This window comes from Pithys albifrons, chromosome 7, assembly GCF_047495875.1.
Source record: "Pithys albifrons albifrons isolate INPA30051 chromosome 7, PitAlb_v1, whole genome shotgun sequence".
Taxonomy (NCBI): domain Eukaryota; kingdom Metazoa; phylum Chordata; class Aves; order Passeriformes; family Thamnophilidae; genus Pithys; species Pithys albifrons.
Window position 1 is genome coordinate 32,271,548 of NC_092464.1, and position 17,994 is coordinate 32,289,541.

The window sequence follows — 17,994 nt, forward strand, 5'->3', positions numbered from 1 at the left end:
GCATTAAAAGTTTAGGTCACTCATGCCCTAATCAACATGAATAAAAACCATTTGAGTCAGAAGGGTTTTTAAAATCTGGATAGAACTTTCATCCTTCTCACCATGGAAATCATCTTGCTTGCTCATCTGCCATTCAACTCTTCATTACTGGGGACAGTCTTCTCCTGCCTTTGGCCCAGCATACCTCAGCGCAGTTTTAGGGTAAGCTTTGAAAATCAAGAAGCAATCACTACTGCTGACATGTCCTGAGACCAAACATCCTGTTTCAGTTTAACTGCTTCTAAGAGCAGAGGGCTTCAAAGGACTCATTTGGTTATTTTTCTTACAGCTGGGGCCTCTTCACCCAACTCAGCTGCAGCAAAAGAGGGTTTGACAGACACCTGGAACTGTGAAAACTCAGTGAAGGGTAACCAGCTCATCTTTTTGATGCAGATCAGTGTTGGGGGACAAGGGAAAGGCAGCTCAGGGCAATGGCGGGGAGAAAACAGTAGTGCAGAGGGCCAGAGGCAAAAGGCCAGCTAAAGGCTTGGGCTTTGGTTCTGTCAAGCAAAATCTACAGGTAGGAGGTTATTTTAGGTCTAGCTTGCACATATTTGTGTATTGCTGAGACCGTTTGCTTGGTTGGTAATAAAAGCAGGTGAAACATCTCTACTTCCTTGCACCGGCAAAACTGTAGATATTTTTGGTTACCTCATATCACCAGCTACACTTATGTGAATGCACCAGTGTTCCTGCATTAGAAAAGAGTTGTTGGTTTTCACCAAGGCAGGATCTTTCTGGCAGGATGCTGAAATCTCTGGAGGCTGGGCTATGTTTTGGTTTGGTTTTTTGTTTTGTTTTGGTTTGTTTTTTTTTCTTAACCTAGCTTATAGATATAATATGTTCTGCAAGGGGTAACATAAATTCCTCAAATCATATCACATTACCACATAATTTTTTTAACTTAAGACAGTTTTGTAGTGTCCTTTATCATAAGCAAAGTTGCTGCTTTAGCATTAGTTAATTTGTTATCCTCCTAGCTCAGAGAATATGACCAAAATATTTTATTTGGATGCTTTCACGGTGCATTTGTCTGGATTTAACTTGCATCCTTCTTTTTCACGATTAATGGTTCAGAACAGATTGTGACATACATTTCACCAGGCCTGAGTTCTCATCTGAAGTTTCTGCAAGCCCACAAATGTGCCAAAAGTATAATCCATTTATTTGAGCATAAGTTACCTGAGACACATAATCAGTGAAATCCATGATGCTTCAGCCCCTGCCAGTGCCCAAAATCTGTGCTTTCCAGGTTCTTATAACAATCCATTAACTTCTTACCCAAGCACATTTCTATGAAGCTTTAAGCCTGAACATGACAGATTACTGTTTCATTTACTTGTTCTTTTTCATCCTCACTCATCAACTTTGCAGTTCGACATTTTGGATTGTTCCTTGGGAGGTCCTTACATGATTTTACACCTAAGGCTGAGAAAGATTTGTCCCAACTTCTGTACTGTAGACTTCACCCGTACAGAAAAGTTGTAATTTGGACCTCAAGAGTTATCAAAGACAGTCCTGAACCTTGGGGTGACCTTTGACCTATTAAGTGCCTTCAAGATGAAATCTCATTACTTCAAATTTTACTTGGGCAGATCACTGCAGAATGGGAGGATGGAGGGGTACTTGAGATGTCGGCACAGAGGTGCTGGTAGTAGTTCGTGTTAGGTCAACATTTCACATGGATCACTTCACCACTCCAGCAAAGCTGGGAGTATTATTTAGTCGTCTGCCTTGAGGATCACCTATTTTTTAAAGTGCTTTTCTTAACTTTGTGTTTATATTGTAACACTGTGTCAGAGGGCTGTCTATATTTCATGATCTGCTACAGTAGCCAGTATAATCCTGTGTGCTCCAGAGGAACTAACCTAATTCATGAAACACTGCATTTTTCCATGACCTCATCTGATTTCAGTCTTTCTGAGTTGTCTTTTTTCATTTATTCTCAAGAAGGACATCCCCACTTTAAAAACAACCATCAGTGAAGCATTGGTTTACAATAGGCAACTTTCAATATGCTACATATTATGTTTCAGTACAAGTACCTTGAATATCTGATGGATTTCAAAATGCATAAATAGAAAGAAAGAAACCACAGAAAAAAACAAATTCCCCCTAATACCACCTGTGATTCCTTTTTTCTCATCACATGTGGGTAAAATGTGTAATGAGGTTAATCTCAGATTCAAAAAAAGCTAAATATAGACAAAATCCTTGTCCATGTGCAGTTGCCTAAGCTGGGTTTCTCTTTCTTGTCTTTTTTGGTTTGCCTTAGAAGCATCAAACCCCCACTAGGGTTGATAGGGTCAATCTTTTATGATACAACATGCTTTTCTTCCTATCAGCAATGAACTGATTAAAAAAACTTAAGATCTAGTTAGTATGGTAGTACAAAAACAGAGATCCAGCCTAAGAAATAGGAGGCGTAGGCTTAAGCTCCAGTTTTGCTTAATGAAAATCAGCCCTGGGCCTTGATATTGAAATCAGGGATCATGCTACTCCTCCCCTTGTGTATTAAGCTTGGGGCAAGTACTGCTGTACTGGACATTCATGTGTCCTAAGGCTGAAACAGAAAGCACAGCTGCAGTAGAAATAGTCAGGCATAAGCAGCCATCTCATTAAACCTGTAAGTAGACTAATACACAGAGCATTAAGCTTGTATATGCATCCAAAACATGAAGGTGAAATTAAGTATGGATTTCAGTGAGGTTTTCACCTCAGGTGCAAAATGAAGAAGCACTCATGGAATGAAGTTGGAGACACATCCATAAAATGTGATTTCCAGCAACTTTGGCTAGATGTATGAAGACAAAAAACTAACAGCAGAGGTGCAGGAAATAAAATGTAGCTATTTTTCAGTATCTTTTTAATGATATAACTGTCTTTCCTACATTAACACAAAGGCATCTGAATGAGGAGACTGTGTTTCCCATAACAGTGTTTTTTTGTCATAAAATGCTTTTTTCATCCTTCTCCACTTCTGGAATGAGTGATATGGAGACACATGACTGGCTTGGTGAAATCAGCCACTTAGCAACACTAGGACCAGATGCCCACGCAATAGAGTGCCAAAGCAGAGTCCTGGCGTCCTCCACAGCTTGGACAAATGTCCAGATATAATGACTCCATGGCAACTCTGTCTGCAGAAAGTTCAGGGGCATGATCACAGTGCACAGAGAATTGAACCCAGTGGCAAAGCCTGGGGTGGCAAATTTAGGTGGCTACTGTATATCATGAAACCATTATTCTGGTAAAATGTTGGTCAATTTTTGCAAGTATTCTGGCAAAAAGCAGTTTTTGTGTGCCTGCCCTATTTCACTAATAGTGAAAATCACACCCAAAAAAAGAAAAAGTAGCAGTACACCTACAGTCATAGTGCTGACAGCAAAGGACTTGTAATGTATGACTTGTGCCTGTTTCATTAATTTCTATTTCATCTTTATGGGGATTTCAGTGTTTACTTCATAGCAAAAAACTGCTTCATGTAGCATCTCAATAGCTTAATGTGACTGCACTGCAAAACACTTATTTAAACAAAAAAAGAACACTTCCAGCCCTCCTTTCTGGGGAGAAAAACATTGAAGCTGTGAATTAAGCTCACATTTTCCAAACAGAAAGAAAATACAAAAGCTCAAACTATATTTTATTTGTAAATTCATGGGTTTTAAGTGGTGACTGGAAAATACTTTGAACATTTGATGATAAACCTTGTATTCAGTATTAAGGAAAACTATCATACTGCCAAGAGTAACTCTTAGCAGCGAGTCAAGCACACCCTCTGCATGGATGCTCTGGTTTTCTCCTTAACATTCAAAGGCCTATGTGTTCTATAGTGACTGAAGTCATTATAGAGTAAGCTACCAATTAACATCTTGAATCTCTGAATCAACAACCACTTGATTGCAAATCTTTGTCACTGATGCCCTGGGTTGATTTGAATCATAATCCACACGGAAAGATACAACCCATGTGGTTGCACAGATTATACATCAGCGTAATTTTCCAACTCATGTTGTCTAAGGAGTCAAAGAAGCACTATGATCTTTCATCTTCCATTCCCACTAGGTGAGAGGAGTGTCCGAGACTGAAATAGTTAATGGCTTAAACCTTGTAAGATCAACAAAAGACTTTTGTCCACTGTAGCAAACTGAAAAGAAACAGCTGCTCACCCAGCAAAGCCTACCCCTCCCTGAATAGGCCTACTTCGAAGGACCTTCAGATCAGATAAGTGGGTGCCATTGTCCAACTACCCCAGGTGCAGAAGAGTGTTCATACCTGAAGCTGCAAACTGTATTTCCAGATAAGGGAAGAGGTTAGCAAGTGGCAAATTCTGTGAGGTGGGATAATCCTTCTTATCATGACAATGTCCTCCCTTACATGATAACTCTGCTGTAAAAATCCTTCCAGGCAACTTTGAAGACATTTCACATCTAGCCTGGACTATTCATCTCAAATGTTGGACCATGATGGATCGCAATTGACACTGACTTAATAGGCAGCTGTAACCTCCTAGGAGGTGTCAGAAACTTGTGACTTGTCCCGTGACCTGATGCTATCCACTGCAAAACTCCCCACCCCAGGTGAGATACAAGGCATTCCCACCTGAGCTTGAAGTGTATAATAACTCATGAGATCTTTGAGTCTGGGGCGGGGGGACCAAGACCATCATTTCAATCAACAGACTGAGGACCAAGTTTCATCACTGAATCCAGCATTGGATTCTTTCCACTTTTTTTCTTCTTTTTTTCTTTCTCTTCCTTTTCCTTATATGTTTCCTTAAGTGTTATTTTTGTACTTTAATATTGATACGTTACAGTAAATGATAACACCCAAACCAGCAACATTTGAAACAAAATTGTTCTAAAATAAACTCTCTCTATATATTTACAAACACGGATTATTCAGTGTCATTTCACTTTCATCCACTCCAAAAGTTTCATTAATAAGAACCTGGGTTACCCTTCCCTTCTGGGGTGGATCATAACAAGAAGAAAAAATGGGCTTCTTGATTCAAGAAGGTAGCTGGCAGTGAGGAGACCCAGGCTGAATTTCCATAATCTGCTTCAAATTTTCCTGCTGTTGGTAAGTAAATCCCTACAGGATTATCTGTGCAGAAAATCCTTCTCTACATCTCAACAACATGCTCAATACTTCTGGTTTCTTCAACTCCATGAGAAGATGTATCATGGTAGCTAAATTGTACTCAGAAGCATCACAGGGGCTAAGGACAACAAGAACTGGACCACAGAAGTCAAGGATAAGAACTGGAAAAGAGATCAAAGCATCTCTCCACAGCTGCCTAATGTATTGAAGAGATTCTGCATCCTGAAGGTCAGGCCTTGGGCATGTGGGGAAGGCAGTGAAGATGCACATTGCTGGAAGCTCTTTGCCACAAACATTCATCTGTCACTTATAAACTGTGAGAAGAAACCTAAATTGCCACTGAGCAGAGTTACAATGGTTGATTATGATACAGAGCAAAGTATTTCTAGCAACAAAGGCCCTAAGCATATTAATTCATTCAGCTCATTGCATTGTGTGTAATTCTTGCTTACACTTGCTGTCATGCAACAGACTTAAAATTTACAATCTTATTGATGTGAGAAGATATTTTTATATATGCTACTTTGTTAGCCATTTTGCTTCCTAACAATTAATCAACTCCCCAAAGAAGTATCATGTTGGGGAGTGCAGATTTATTTGTGTTATTAAGCTACTCTAGCAGAGAGTTTCTGTGCGGTAGCAGCTCTGTTACAATATGGCCCGCTTGTTTTGTGACAAGTTACAATTTTCTTGTAATGTTAGCTGCAATTTGTCTCAATAATTATGCTAAATTAAGTGCTCATGCACATACAGAAATAAACATTAAAATAAAGTAAGAAACAATTTAATCTCTCTCAAGATCAATAGCATGGGGATTGCTTAGCAGTCCTTAACTCACCCACCTAAACCTGGCTGAAGAGTCCCAGGGCTTTCAGCTTTCTGCGACGGGGTAAACACACGCCATGGATCTAAAAAGGACTTTGTGGGTCACTGATTTCTATCATCTTCTAGCAAACCTGCAGCCCTTCTTTCTTTCAGTGGGTTTGAGCTTTGCCCTTACCCAGGACTGGTGGTGCAGCCCCACAGTCCCCCGAGAAGCTGCCCTGGAGCCTCACTGCTCACACAGCTAAATGGCCATGAGATGTTATGGTCATGTTTCTGCCTGGGGAGGATGCCTCTATCTCTGGAGAGGTGGGTCTGGAGACAGCCTTGTGCTGCAGCCCAGGATTTGCTACAATTCCTGTCCTGCTCAGCCAAGCTGAGCACTTGGACTGGGACTTGTGAAACTAGTCAGAAAAGAAGTAGTTTTGTTAGGAACTGACATCAGCCTCTTGGTAGATTCCACATTCAGAGCCATGAGTCCATCCTCAGCTGTTCTTTCCACTCAGCACTAAAAGCTTCTGAGGAAGGCCACTGGTACTACATGGGCAGGAGGGGATACTAAAAAACACAAGTACCGTATATTTGCCACACATGCAGACATTTTGTACCTGGTACAGAGACCTGATTGCAGAGGGAAGACAATGATATGCTTACTTTAAGCCAGCAGAGTTTTGGACAGAATCCTGTTCCCTTCCCTTGGGGACACAGTGAAAGCTATTTGACAGGGAAAAAGGTGGTGAGGAACCTGGGAAGGAAGCAGGAGGGTGAACATATTGTCCTATGTCTTTGAAAAGTTGCTTAGCCTTTCCAATAGGAACTAATAAAAAAGCCTGAAGGTAGTTATTGAATCCACTGTCAAATCTTTTGTAAATGAGGCACATGCTTCTATCTGTTTTTTATCTGTTCGTCTGTTCCTTTTTAATCAGTGTTGAAAAAACTTGTTTTAAAAATCTTTCAGAGAGGATTATGCTCAGGATGGCACCTCTAAAATCCGCCACAAAGCATGCCTTGACTGAGGGTTAGATTCTCAAACCACAAGTCTTTGGAAAGGCTCCATCTTCCCTGCCAGAAAAGGAAGGTGATAAGGGAAATGCACAGGAGACCCTCACCTTTGGCAGGTATGCTGTGAGCCTTTCTAATGATCAGCATGTTTTTCTTCTCTCCTTTTAACATAGGTTTCCCTAAAGAACATTTTTCTGGTAAGTAAAGTCACTGATCATAAGTAGATTTGCCTAGTACTGCTGAAAATGCTTTAACAGCCTTAAAACATAATGACAGGTTATGTGCTTGTGACTGGCACTGAAAACAGTGACAGAAAGAAAACAGTGACATAAAGGGAATAAGATAAAGACCACTAGAAAAGCAAAATACTTGGAGATAGAGATTTTCCAAGATCTCTTGCTTCATGCAGGTTTCCAGCATGAGAATCACCCAGCTGGCCAGTGCTACACCTCTCCTCAGCGTTAGAGTCACAAAGCCACATGTGGTGACTACATGGTCACCAGTTACAGCAAAGCTGCATTGTCCCATAGCTATGACTGGGACTACACTATTGTCCCAACAGCTGCAGTCGAGAGTGGAGCAATGCTCCACAGTGCTCTTTCCATGGTACAACACTTTCTTCTACCTGTAATTACAAGCTGGCACATCATTGTTATTGTCTCAAGTAAAGCAGGGACTTCAGAATAAAAGATAGTCACTCACTTTTCCAGAAAAAAAAAAGTCTAGTCAAATGTTCTTCTGAAATATGTCTTCCTCATTGTCCCATCAAGCTAAAAGTGGTGTTGGTTTGCTCTCTTTGCTTCCCTAGAAGACAGACCACCTGCTTGGATGCAAAGTAGCTGCACTATGAATTATATAAACACAGTTGTATGAACATGTACTTTGATTTTTCTTTTTTTTCTTTCTTTTTCCTTAAACTGGAGGAGCTGCTGCTGTGATTATAAAACATCAATCCTCTTTTTTGTTTTAAGATATCATGTAATTTTGACATATTTTGTCATCTAAAAACAGAAACACCATCAAAGAGAAAGCCTTGGATGACTTCAGGGCCATAAATGGACATGATGTTCAAGGTTGTTCCAGCTTGTGAGTCTGAATCTGGGCTGCCTTACCTGATTTATTCATTGCCACCTACCAGGAAAAGATCAGCAGACTGTTCAACATTTGTGAATTCTTCTTTGCTGCCTGATTTTTTATGTAAATCCATTTTCTGTATGATATGAAAAGTAAGTAGCAGCATCTTTAGGAAACAGCCAATTGCTTGGACCAAGGCTTGGTCTTAAAAGGTTCATGCACTCACAGCTTTGCCTACTTATGCTTGAGCATTAGCTTAATTAAGCTGAGAGTCAGACGAACTCAACACCATACCCAGAGTAAACTCCCACTAAATTCAGTTTTCTCACTGCCATTCAAAAGTTTTAGATGCATGAGGATTTTGACTGATACCAGTTGAGGCAATGGCTTAATCTACTGCCTTACTTATTCATTCCACCTACCTTCCTTGACTTCTGTGGCTGTTTATCCACATAAACACATAATCTTAATTAAGACTAAATTAGGGACAGAATGAATTCCTGCAGGCTATTATACAGTGTGTGATAAAAAGCAGCAAATAAACAAGCATGTTGCATACCATGTCTGTAATTACTGTGCTCAGCTGTATAGGTAAATAGGTATTGCCTTACCCTCATCTGTTCTCTGCAGCACCCCAGTTTTCTCTGCTGCACTATAGAATCTGCACATCCTTCCAGAGATTGGTGACTTGCTTCAAGGGACTTCAGTGAACCTTTCCAGCTGAGAGGTCTTTCTCCCTCATGACTGTACTGAGTGAGAGCTGGACGATGGACTGGCACCAACCACCAACCAGCCCAGCCAACAGGCAGAGAGTGTGGCAGAACATATGGCACTGTACATCCCTAAACCACATATTACTGCTCAGGGTGTCCCTTAGCAGTGCAGGTTCACCTGCAGATGTTACTGGTGCAACTGGTTTTGCTCTTGACAAAGGTTTTGCTCTTGCAGTTTGTGCACTCATCCAAAGATGCTGTGAGACAAATAATCCCTCCCTAGCTGAGAATATTTTTCCATTTCACATTTCTGTGGGAAGCAATGCAATTTATTGTTTCATATTGACTTGTTTTTGATTCAGCACGTACAACACATATTTCATCCATAGAAGCTTCTTGTGTCAAATTTCATATCCTGCAAAGGCAAAAAAAACCTGTCTCAAAGATGTGTTGCTATACAAATAATGACATATGTAACTATAAGCACCTTATTTTCTTTGAGCAAGTAGTCAAGTATTTTCAGGCCCTGAATTTTGTTTTCAAGATCGGCCCTATTAGCTACTGGTTCTTTACATTCAAGAATTCCTAACCAAGTTCTCAGATCACTCATTTTTGTTTACTGAATTTATTTTTTTGCCAAACTGAATTTGACTAAAAATTGAAGATATACTTGTCTTGTAGGTGTTCAGTAGAAAGGAGCTCTGAAATGTTTTGAATCTGGGCTTAAATTTGTAGTAAGCTAGATTACTAGCTTTCAAAAGTAATTAAATATATTGTAGGAGGCTGAATAAAATAATCTGTTATCTTTTGAAAATTTTCTATAGTGATAATGTTGTCCTGAAATACTCCATGTTTCTTAAATGCAGTTGAGTATTGGAAAGTACATCTGTACTTAGAAATCTGTATATGCTTCAGAAGTTTGGAATGTGTTTCAAATGCAAATCAAAATAAGCAAAACCATTAGGTCATGAGCCTTTGCCAATGAGTCAGTTGTGAATTACTCTGGAGGCCATGTGCAAGCTCTTTCTCCAAACAATAGATGCACGCCAATAGATAAACCACCATATATTGTTGTGCTTCACCAATCAGAATAGAGTATATTGATTATTTCCAATGTATTAGGAAACACTGAATGCTCAGTGTATGAGGCATTGAAGTTTATTATTTTTTGTTGCAATTTTCTCATTTCTTCAAGCTTTGCTCAATTATTTTCCTCCTCAGTGTCTGTTGCTACCCATTGTATTGAAATGCCAAAAATGGGAGTCCAAATGCTTTTCAAATACTGTAATTAACCCAACATTCACAACAAATACAGTTGGTGTGTCATCTGTTACGACATATATAGCGTTTGATGTAACAATATCAATTTCAAATTATCATTTGCACTATTGCTTCAAAGGCATTCTTGCCTTTTGCTGTCCTCAGAAGTTTTAGCAACTTTACTAATTCTTCTTTCAGTTCTGTACAACTTTTATGTGTTTTCATCTAGTTAAATGGAAGACAACTCATTTTTCAGTTAGTTTGGTAATCAAATTCTCCAGGTAAAGACTCTGCACAAAACACATTATATCATGCAATTGCTGTCAGATTTGTTTTTTCCATGAAAGCTGTGCAGTGTGCCAGGTAACAGCATCCTGAAACAATATTGTTGCTGATGTGGACCTTCCCCCCTGAGGCAGTGAAGTGGTTGATATATATAACTGCATGATAGATAGATAGACGGGCCCATAGATAAAATAATAAGTCCCTATATGATAGAGATGTAACTGTAACTAAATAAGTAGATAAACTAAATAAGTAGGCAAACTAAATTTATTTAATGTAGTAGATTATTTAATCTGCTTTTCTTCTTCCACTTCAGTATCTGACATGAAAGGTAAAAACAATCAAAATTTGCACTGAATTTCTCACTATGAAAATTCACATTATCCACCTAATTTCAAATATTTTAACAACACTTGCATAAAATGCTTTTTGAATCTAGATCTCAAAATCCCTCAGAGAAGAGGCAAGTTTTGTTGTTATTTCCACAGGCAGCAATGCATGAGACTGCACTAAACAGACCCTTAGAAGGCTGGTGGCAGAGCTATGCACAGAAGGGAGATTTCCCAACTGTACTTACTGGGTCACTTCGTCCTCCACATAGCTTGTAGCTCATCCCTTAGGACCTGCAGCAGGAATAAAAGATGTGACATTATGGTTTTCTCTAAAAGGGCCTACTTTAAATCTGAAGCATTTTCACAAGTGTAAAAGGTAGCTTGAATTTATCCTTCTGCAAGTGCAGGAAGAACCAGAATCTTGCTGATTCCTGCAGGGTCCAAGCAGGAGATGAAGATACTCTGGCATCAAAATCGGTATTGACACTGCACAAGGCATCTACATTAGAGCAGAATAAAGGCTTTTTTTCTCTGCTATTTGGTGACTCTAAAACGACCTTAAGGAGGAAGAGGAGGGAGGGAGGGAGATTTTCTTTCAAAAAGACTCTTAAATGTGAGAATTTAGACAGCTACAGAAGAAGGTCTTGTTAAATCAGCATAGCTCTGACTAATGAGCAAGAGTTAAGGAGTTTAATGACTGCTTCCCTCCTTGCAAGGCTTGCTTTCCTGCTAGGCTGATTCATAACAGCAATCCACCGAGAAGAGTGCTACCTCAGGGACCATTACAATGAAACCATAGGACTCCTACAAACAATTTACTCTGTGGGAAAATACCCCCTTGGAGCTACTATTCTTTCCTGAAGCCTTACTTGACTTTTCATTACCACAGCAGGGACAACTTTTTTCCTGAAACTCTGCCTGTGAAAATGGAGAGACTGGCTGCAGCAGAGGCCATGGATGCTATCACTGTGCAGCACAGAAAGGGTGCCTATGTGGACTGGACTTACTATTCTGCCACCACCTTTTTGGCACAGTGGATATATAGGAGGACTCCTGGATGCATTGTAGAGGGAAGAAAGGGAAACTAATTCATCTGAAGAAATGCAGGATTAGGACTGTGAAAGTTTTTTATTTTCCTCTCACTAAAACAAACAAACAAACCAAAAATTCACCTGCCTGTAAACATTCCTTTTAACCCTTCATGAAATACCTTGTGGTTCCTAAAAGAAAAGAAAGGCTGGATTCACAAAGGAGGAGGAAACAATATATTCTGTTTTCTCAGGAGCTCAGTCACTGGTGCATTAACCCCAGAATAAAGACAGGTTGAGTTTAAATCTCTTCTCATCTCTCTGGGATTTTACCCTTCCTTTCTCATCCTTGTGCCTTAACCATTATGCTGTATAATATTGTGAAAATCTACAAACTTCATTACATTTTGTACCACTTTGTAAGCATACATTTATATTTTTTAATTTAAAAAACCCAAATGAAACATTTAGCTGAAGACAAAAGTGGCTTATAAAGAAATAAAAATGTGGCAGGAGGCAATGACAGCCTTTCAATTTGAGCATTGTACAGGAGTGCCAGGAGCAATAGCAGCATAATTCTTTTTCCTAGGTTTTTTTGATCCCCTTGCTGGCTCACAGTGTTAATCTCCTTATGACTTTTTTTTTCTGAAATCAAGTAAATAAAAGAAAAACAAGGTTCTGGGTGTACACACTGATTTTACTTGTTTCTTTGTCTAAATGCAAGAGGACTAGGGATTATAGAGTGATACGTAATATACTGAAAGTTGATCTGAAGCTATTTTGCTTCTATTTGCTGGTAGAGTAAAACAATGTTATTCACAGTTCCTTGATTAGGAAAACAAAAAGAACTTAAACAGAAATATTTTGAATTCTGTCGAGAGTTTTATACTATTAGACTTGGAAAATGGGGATGGTGCACTGACTCATTTTGAATTAAACTCAGATTTATTTCTAAATAAAGTTTGACGCAAGAATACCAAAATAACTTTCCTTGGGTTTTTTGGGTTTTTTGTTTTTTTTTTGTTTTTGTGGGGTTTTTTGTGGAGAGGTAGTTTGTAGATAGCTCTGTTTGATTCCTACATATGTTTTAGTGACCAAAAAAAGTGGTGGAGGAAGCCAGACAGATCTCTCATGAGGATTTTGAAGATGCTTAGTAATTCCTCCAGTGTTTCTTTTGTTTAGTCCACTGTTTTTTTAAAGAAGTTGTGTTTTTTTAAAGAAACTGGGTTTTTTTAAAGGAACTTTGCCACCAAAGATATTCTCAATTCACTGAGTAAATAAATCAACTATGAACACATCTTTTAAATATGAGTCATTATACACAGGCAGCTGTCAGTGTGGGTTTGTTGCCATCAATTGGGATGCAGACTGCACCTCACCATCTGAATGCATGAAACTCACAAACTCCACAGGAGCCAGTGTCTATTAAATAGTTTACAACTTTCACAGTTTTTATATTTGGATTAAACAAGTGATCAGTTAGCCAGACTTTATGGAGTTCATCTTGCAGTACTCACAAATGTCTGTCTCAAAGACAGACTTTCAGCATCATTGTAATTTTTTCATTAAATTTGGGTAGCTGAACTTTTCCCTTCTCAGTGCTGTGCTGGTGAGATGCCACTCCACTGCCATGGGAGACACAACCAGTCACCAGCATATGTGAAAGGTTATACAGAATTTCTTAAAGCAACAAGATGAAACTCTAGGAAGGCCATGATTACCCCCATCCCTCATGTTCTCCAAATCCAAATGAACATACAAGAACAAAAGACTCTCATTTTTCATCAATATTCCTGTTCTGCTTCCCACAGCAACTACTGGAGATAAGTTCCATGGGCCAGGTGAAAATGTACCACTATTTTTATTCGTTCAAAAGTCCTGTCTCACATTGTTCCTGTAAGGCGAAAATTTCAGTGTAACTGTACTGTGTATGATCATGTGGGTCTCTTGTTTTCCACCCTGGTGTCTCTTTTCCCAGAAGGAAAACCTAATCTCAAGTCTGGGCTTTCTCCTGCCTGTCTCTACACCTTCTATTGCCCTGTCTATGGTGGACCGATTACTATCAGTGTCCAAGATAAATGGTGTTCAATGTGTGAACATGTCTGTGGTTTACAGAAGAACAAAATTATGGTTTCTGTCCTTTGTTGCTCCTTTCCTAGTGATTGCCAACTTTGTGTTTACCTTCTGAGTGCTCAGCTGTTGAAAGACATGAAGTACTGACTGGAGCTGTCTTTCTCATGAGATCATTTGCCTAAAGGCTGCAGCGCCTTCCCATTGAAGAACAGATTGGTGGACTGCTAGAAAACAGGAACATTCGGAGCATGTAGGCCTAGTGAATTTGAACTGAGTAGAACAGAGAAATACTGCAAGCCTTCAAACAAGGGATGTACAATACCCACTGAAAAATTTTTACTCAAAGTTTATAATGCCATTATGAAGTGTGAGTGAAATGAAACTCCTCAGATACAAATGTTTTCACGTTGGGGTAACAGAGTTCTACTAGGAGAACAGTTCAGCATCATCTCCTCCCCATGTTAAGCACAACATGGCAAACCCTCCAGATCTGGTACCTACTGCTCTGGGGTTGGTGGACTAAAACCTTTTCTGTCCCAGAATCACAAGGAATCCTTCATTTCTGGGAAACCAGAGGATATGCTTAATGAAGTAGAGGACATAAGCTGACAGGAATGTTGGAAATGGGTGGAGAGGAACCAGTGGATCACAGGCAGAGTTGGCAGGAGAGGCTGCTGGCCATTGGCCAGGGGGAAATAGAGTGGAGCTGAGTGTTGCCTGTGGCCAGCTGGTGAGAACAGAAAGGGAGCACAAGGAACTATTAAAATCACAAGCTCAAGCAGGACAGAATTTGATGTAGAAACACAATTTACTCTTGAAGCAATAAACCTCAATAAAATAACTAACCCTGCCAGAGCCATACACTATGGTAAGATGGTGAGATATAGAAAATCCCTTGGCTTCCAAGGCCTGTAACCAAATGTAGAGAGGAAAACTTCTGCAGGAACAAAGGCCAGACATGAAGCAGGAGAGAAAAAACAAAACACTTTTACAAAAGGACTCTGGTCCTGAATTTTCCCTGTTTTGCATTTTATCATCAATGAGAAAAGTGAATTTCAAGTTCTGCTGAAAAAATAGAATGTGCATCAGTATAGACAGCCATGTATTTAAGAAATTATTGCATTTTCCTCTTCAGTACAAAGTTCCAGTCCCTTCCTCCAGCATGTTTTTTCTTAATAGCCTGCTACCAAAACCACTAAAAATTACATAAATAAAAATTTCACATTTCACAGTATTTTTGTGCAAGGTGAAGCTCTGCTGAAGCTGGTAGAAGCTTACCTAGATAAGAACGAGGATATTTCAGCTCCATTAACACTTACATAGTTCTTCTCAGGTAATTATGTTCTTCTAGCAAATGGAAATCTGTTATTTAACTGTATGAAAACTCACGTCTTGTTGATTCTTGTTATTTGACTGAAGGAATCCACATGCTGTAATCATTCTTTTTCACCAGTTTGAGGAGAGGGGGGTGGCAGGGTGTGTGTGTATATATGCATGAAACAAAATGGATTATGAATTTGAAAATTGCCAATTATGTTGCATCACACAGCTCAGAGCACTGGCACAATGATGAACCCCAATCCAGATTTTTCAGCTTAAATGGCTTTACATTCAAGCAAGCAAATCAACCATAAAATAAAAGGGGTTTTTTTACAAAATATCCCAAGAAAGAATAAACTGCAGATAATAAGCACCAATCTGGTGTTGAATGCTGCCCAAGACACCAATTGTTTTAAGTCACGACAAAGACAGCTGAATGCTCATCTTGTGGGTATAGAGCATGGATGATTGCTTGCCATGAGTATCTTCTCTCACAAATAACAGTTTTTTCGCTCTTAATTTTCTGCTAAATTGGAAGCTAACTGCTTCCCACATTGTCGTCACAGCACCTGCAGCTGTGCTGGATTTCTGCGCACCATTTCTTTTAGGTAAAACAGCACTCCACTTCCTTGAGCTCATCATTATGTTTATGTCTTCCTTTCATTGCACTGCCGCACTAATGATTCAGGCAGGCTGGTCAGTCATTAAGTGACAAGCAAATGATACCATATGCAATGTGTGACTAATCGGTCTGAACAAATGAAATCACAGACTTGCTTTTCCCATCGTTCATTTCACAAACAGTAGCAATGTGGTGCACAGCAGGTAGTTCAGTTAAAGCCAGCCTTGTAAAACAAATTTCCTGCAGCCGTTTAAGTGCACTGTGACAGATTCAATGCTTTAGCAACCAGACTGTGCCCAGGGGAACTAAGGATGGTTTGGGCAAAGGGAAGTAGGGAGGAGGAGAAATGTTCGGTACATACATTTCAGTAATTAAAGGTTTAGTTACCTTATTGGTTTGGGTATTTTGTTTGTATGGTTCACAGAAATGACTATTGGGTTACCAAGCCCAAAACATACATAACATACACAATGCTTATCAAGACATAATACACAGCTCTTTAACCGAAAGTTCCTCAAAGATGAGTATTTTATGCAGATCTAAGCAAAATTATCTCTTATAGTTATAGTGGGAAGACATACATAAGCAAAAGTGAGACTTAGACCTTTCTTTTATCTGTGCTCCAAATGCCTTTCACTGATTTTAATGATACTTTTTGCAGCAACACTAGTATTAAAATATTTAATTTTAAAGGTATTTAACACCTGTGTTAAAAAAGCATAAACATTTAAAAAGGAAAAAAACTAATGTCATTTGCTATCATTAAAATTTTGCTAACATTAAATAAAGGTCCTAAGTAGCTAAAACCATTTCCTAACTGGCTAGATGAATGGTTTTATTTTTGTTGTTGTTATATGCTAGTTCAGAGCTACATGCTCATTGAGAAGGTAACAAAAAATAATTCTGAGCTTCTTCAACATGGACATGAAGGGTCCTCTATCCTAAATACATTCTTCTCATCCTTCTCAGAGCTGAAAAAATCTACAGGAATAAAAAGAACTCAAACCAATTTATTTTTTTAAGACAAATAAATCAAGAAAGCCCAAGAGCATGGTAAAAGGTAGAATATGAATGCATCCACTTAACCCAAACCAGGGCTTTGAGAAGTTACAATCATAGTTAATGAGAGGGCTCAAGAAGAATTTCTGAAGTTGCTCATGTAACATTGTCAGGACCCTTGATAAGAAAGAAGTGGACTCATTCATCTGCCAGCATATATGTTACTCCATAACTATTTCTCAAACTTCACAGAGATATTTGCATAATTAGAATGCAAAACCAATTCTTAAGGAGGATCAAACAGTCAAAGGGTACCCTCTTTTGACCTTTGTCAAAGTAGCTTTGCAGTCTTCTGAGTCATTGACAATTCAGAGAGGGAAGATCATGAATACTTACATATCAATCATCTAACAGTAAAAAAAACATCTAACAGTAAAAAACCACAAAACAGGAGGAGGTGGTACTTTTCATATTTCTTAGCCGATGACCAGCTTCCACAGCATCCTTCTGAGAGAAACGAAGTTGTGCTTATGGAGAAAGAGCATTTTGAGGGGTTTGCAGAACAAATGCAAGCAAGGAATATGCATTTGTATTTATAAATCTGGAAAAAAATATGCAGCATGTCTTTACTAAAAGGGGATATGATTCAGCAAAACACTACCTTAGAGTAAAACCTTTGAGTTCTGGTGGACAGTGAAAATGTTTATGTCTAATCACCATACTGCCATTGGCAAAGGGCTAATGTGTCCTCTGTGTGTTTCAAGAAAGGCTGTCACATAACTGTAGAGAAGTTATATTGTTTTTCTTACTGAAACACTACCTACAGCTCTTTTACAAATTAAGAACCATATTGATGCATTCATAATGATCAAACAAGTGCTCTGTTTTAGCAGATAAAAAGCTAATTTGTTACAGATCAAAACAAACACCAGTTCTGACAAGTATCTCCCTAACTATAACAGACATGGATATTTGGAAAAGAGAGTATGAGGACTGAGCAAATTTATGATTCTTCTCTCTAAACTCTCCTGTCCCAAAAACATTTTTAGTTCAGGGTCTTTTCAGGACCTCATGTTGTTTCTATACATCTAACAAACATCCATGGATTTCTCTCTCATGAATGAGTTTATTGCCCTGTAGAATTGCAAGAAAGTAGCAATCAAAGGCAATAGTAAGCTCGAAATGGGAGCTCAACATACTGAGGGTATGGATTTTGCTGTTGAGATAACTAACAATTCTGATGACGTAATGAAGATTGTAGACCACTAAGTCGTACATCAATTTCACTGATTTCTGCAAAAATTTACTCTAGTTCAAAGGAC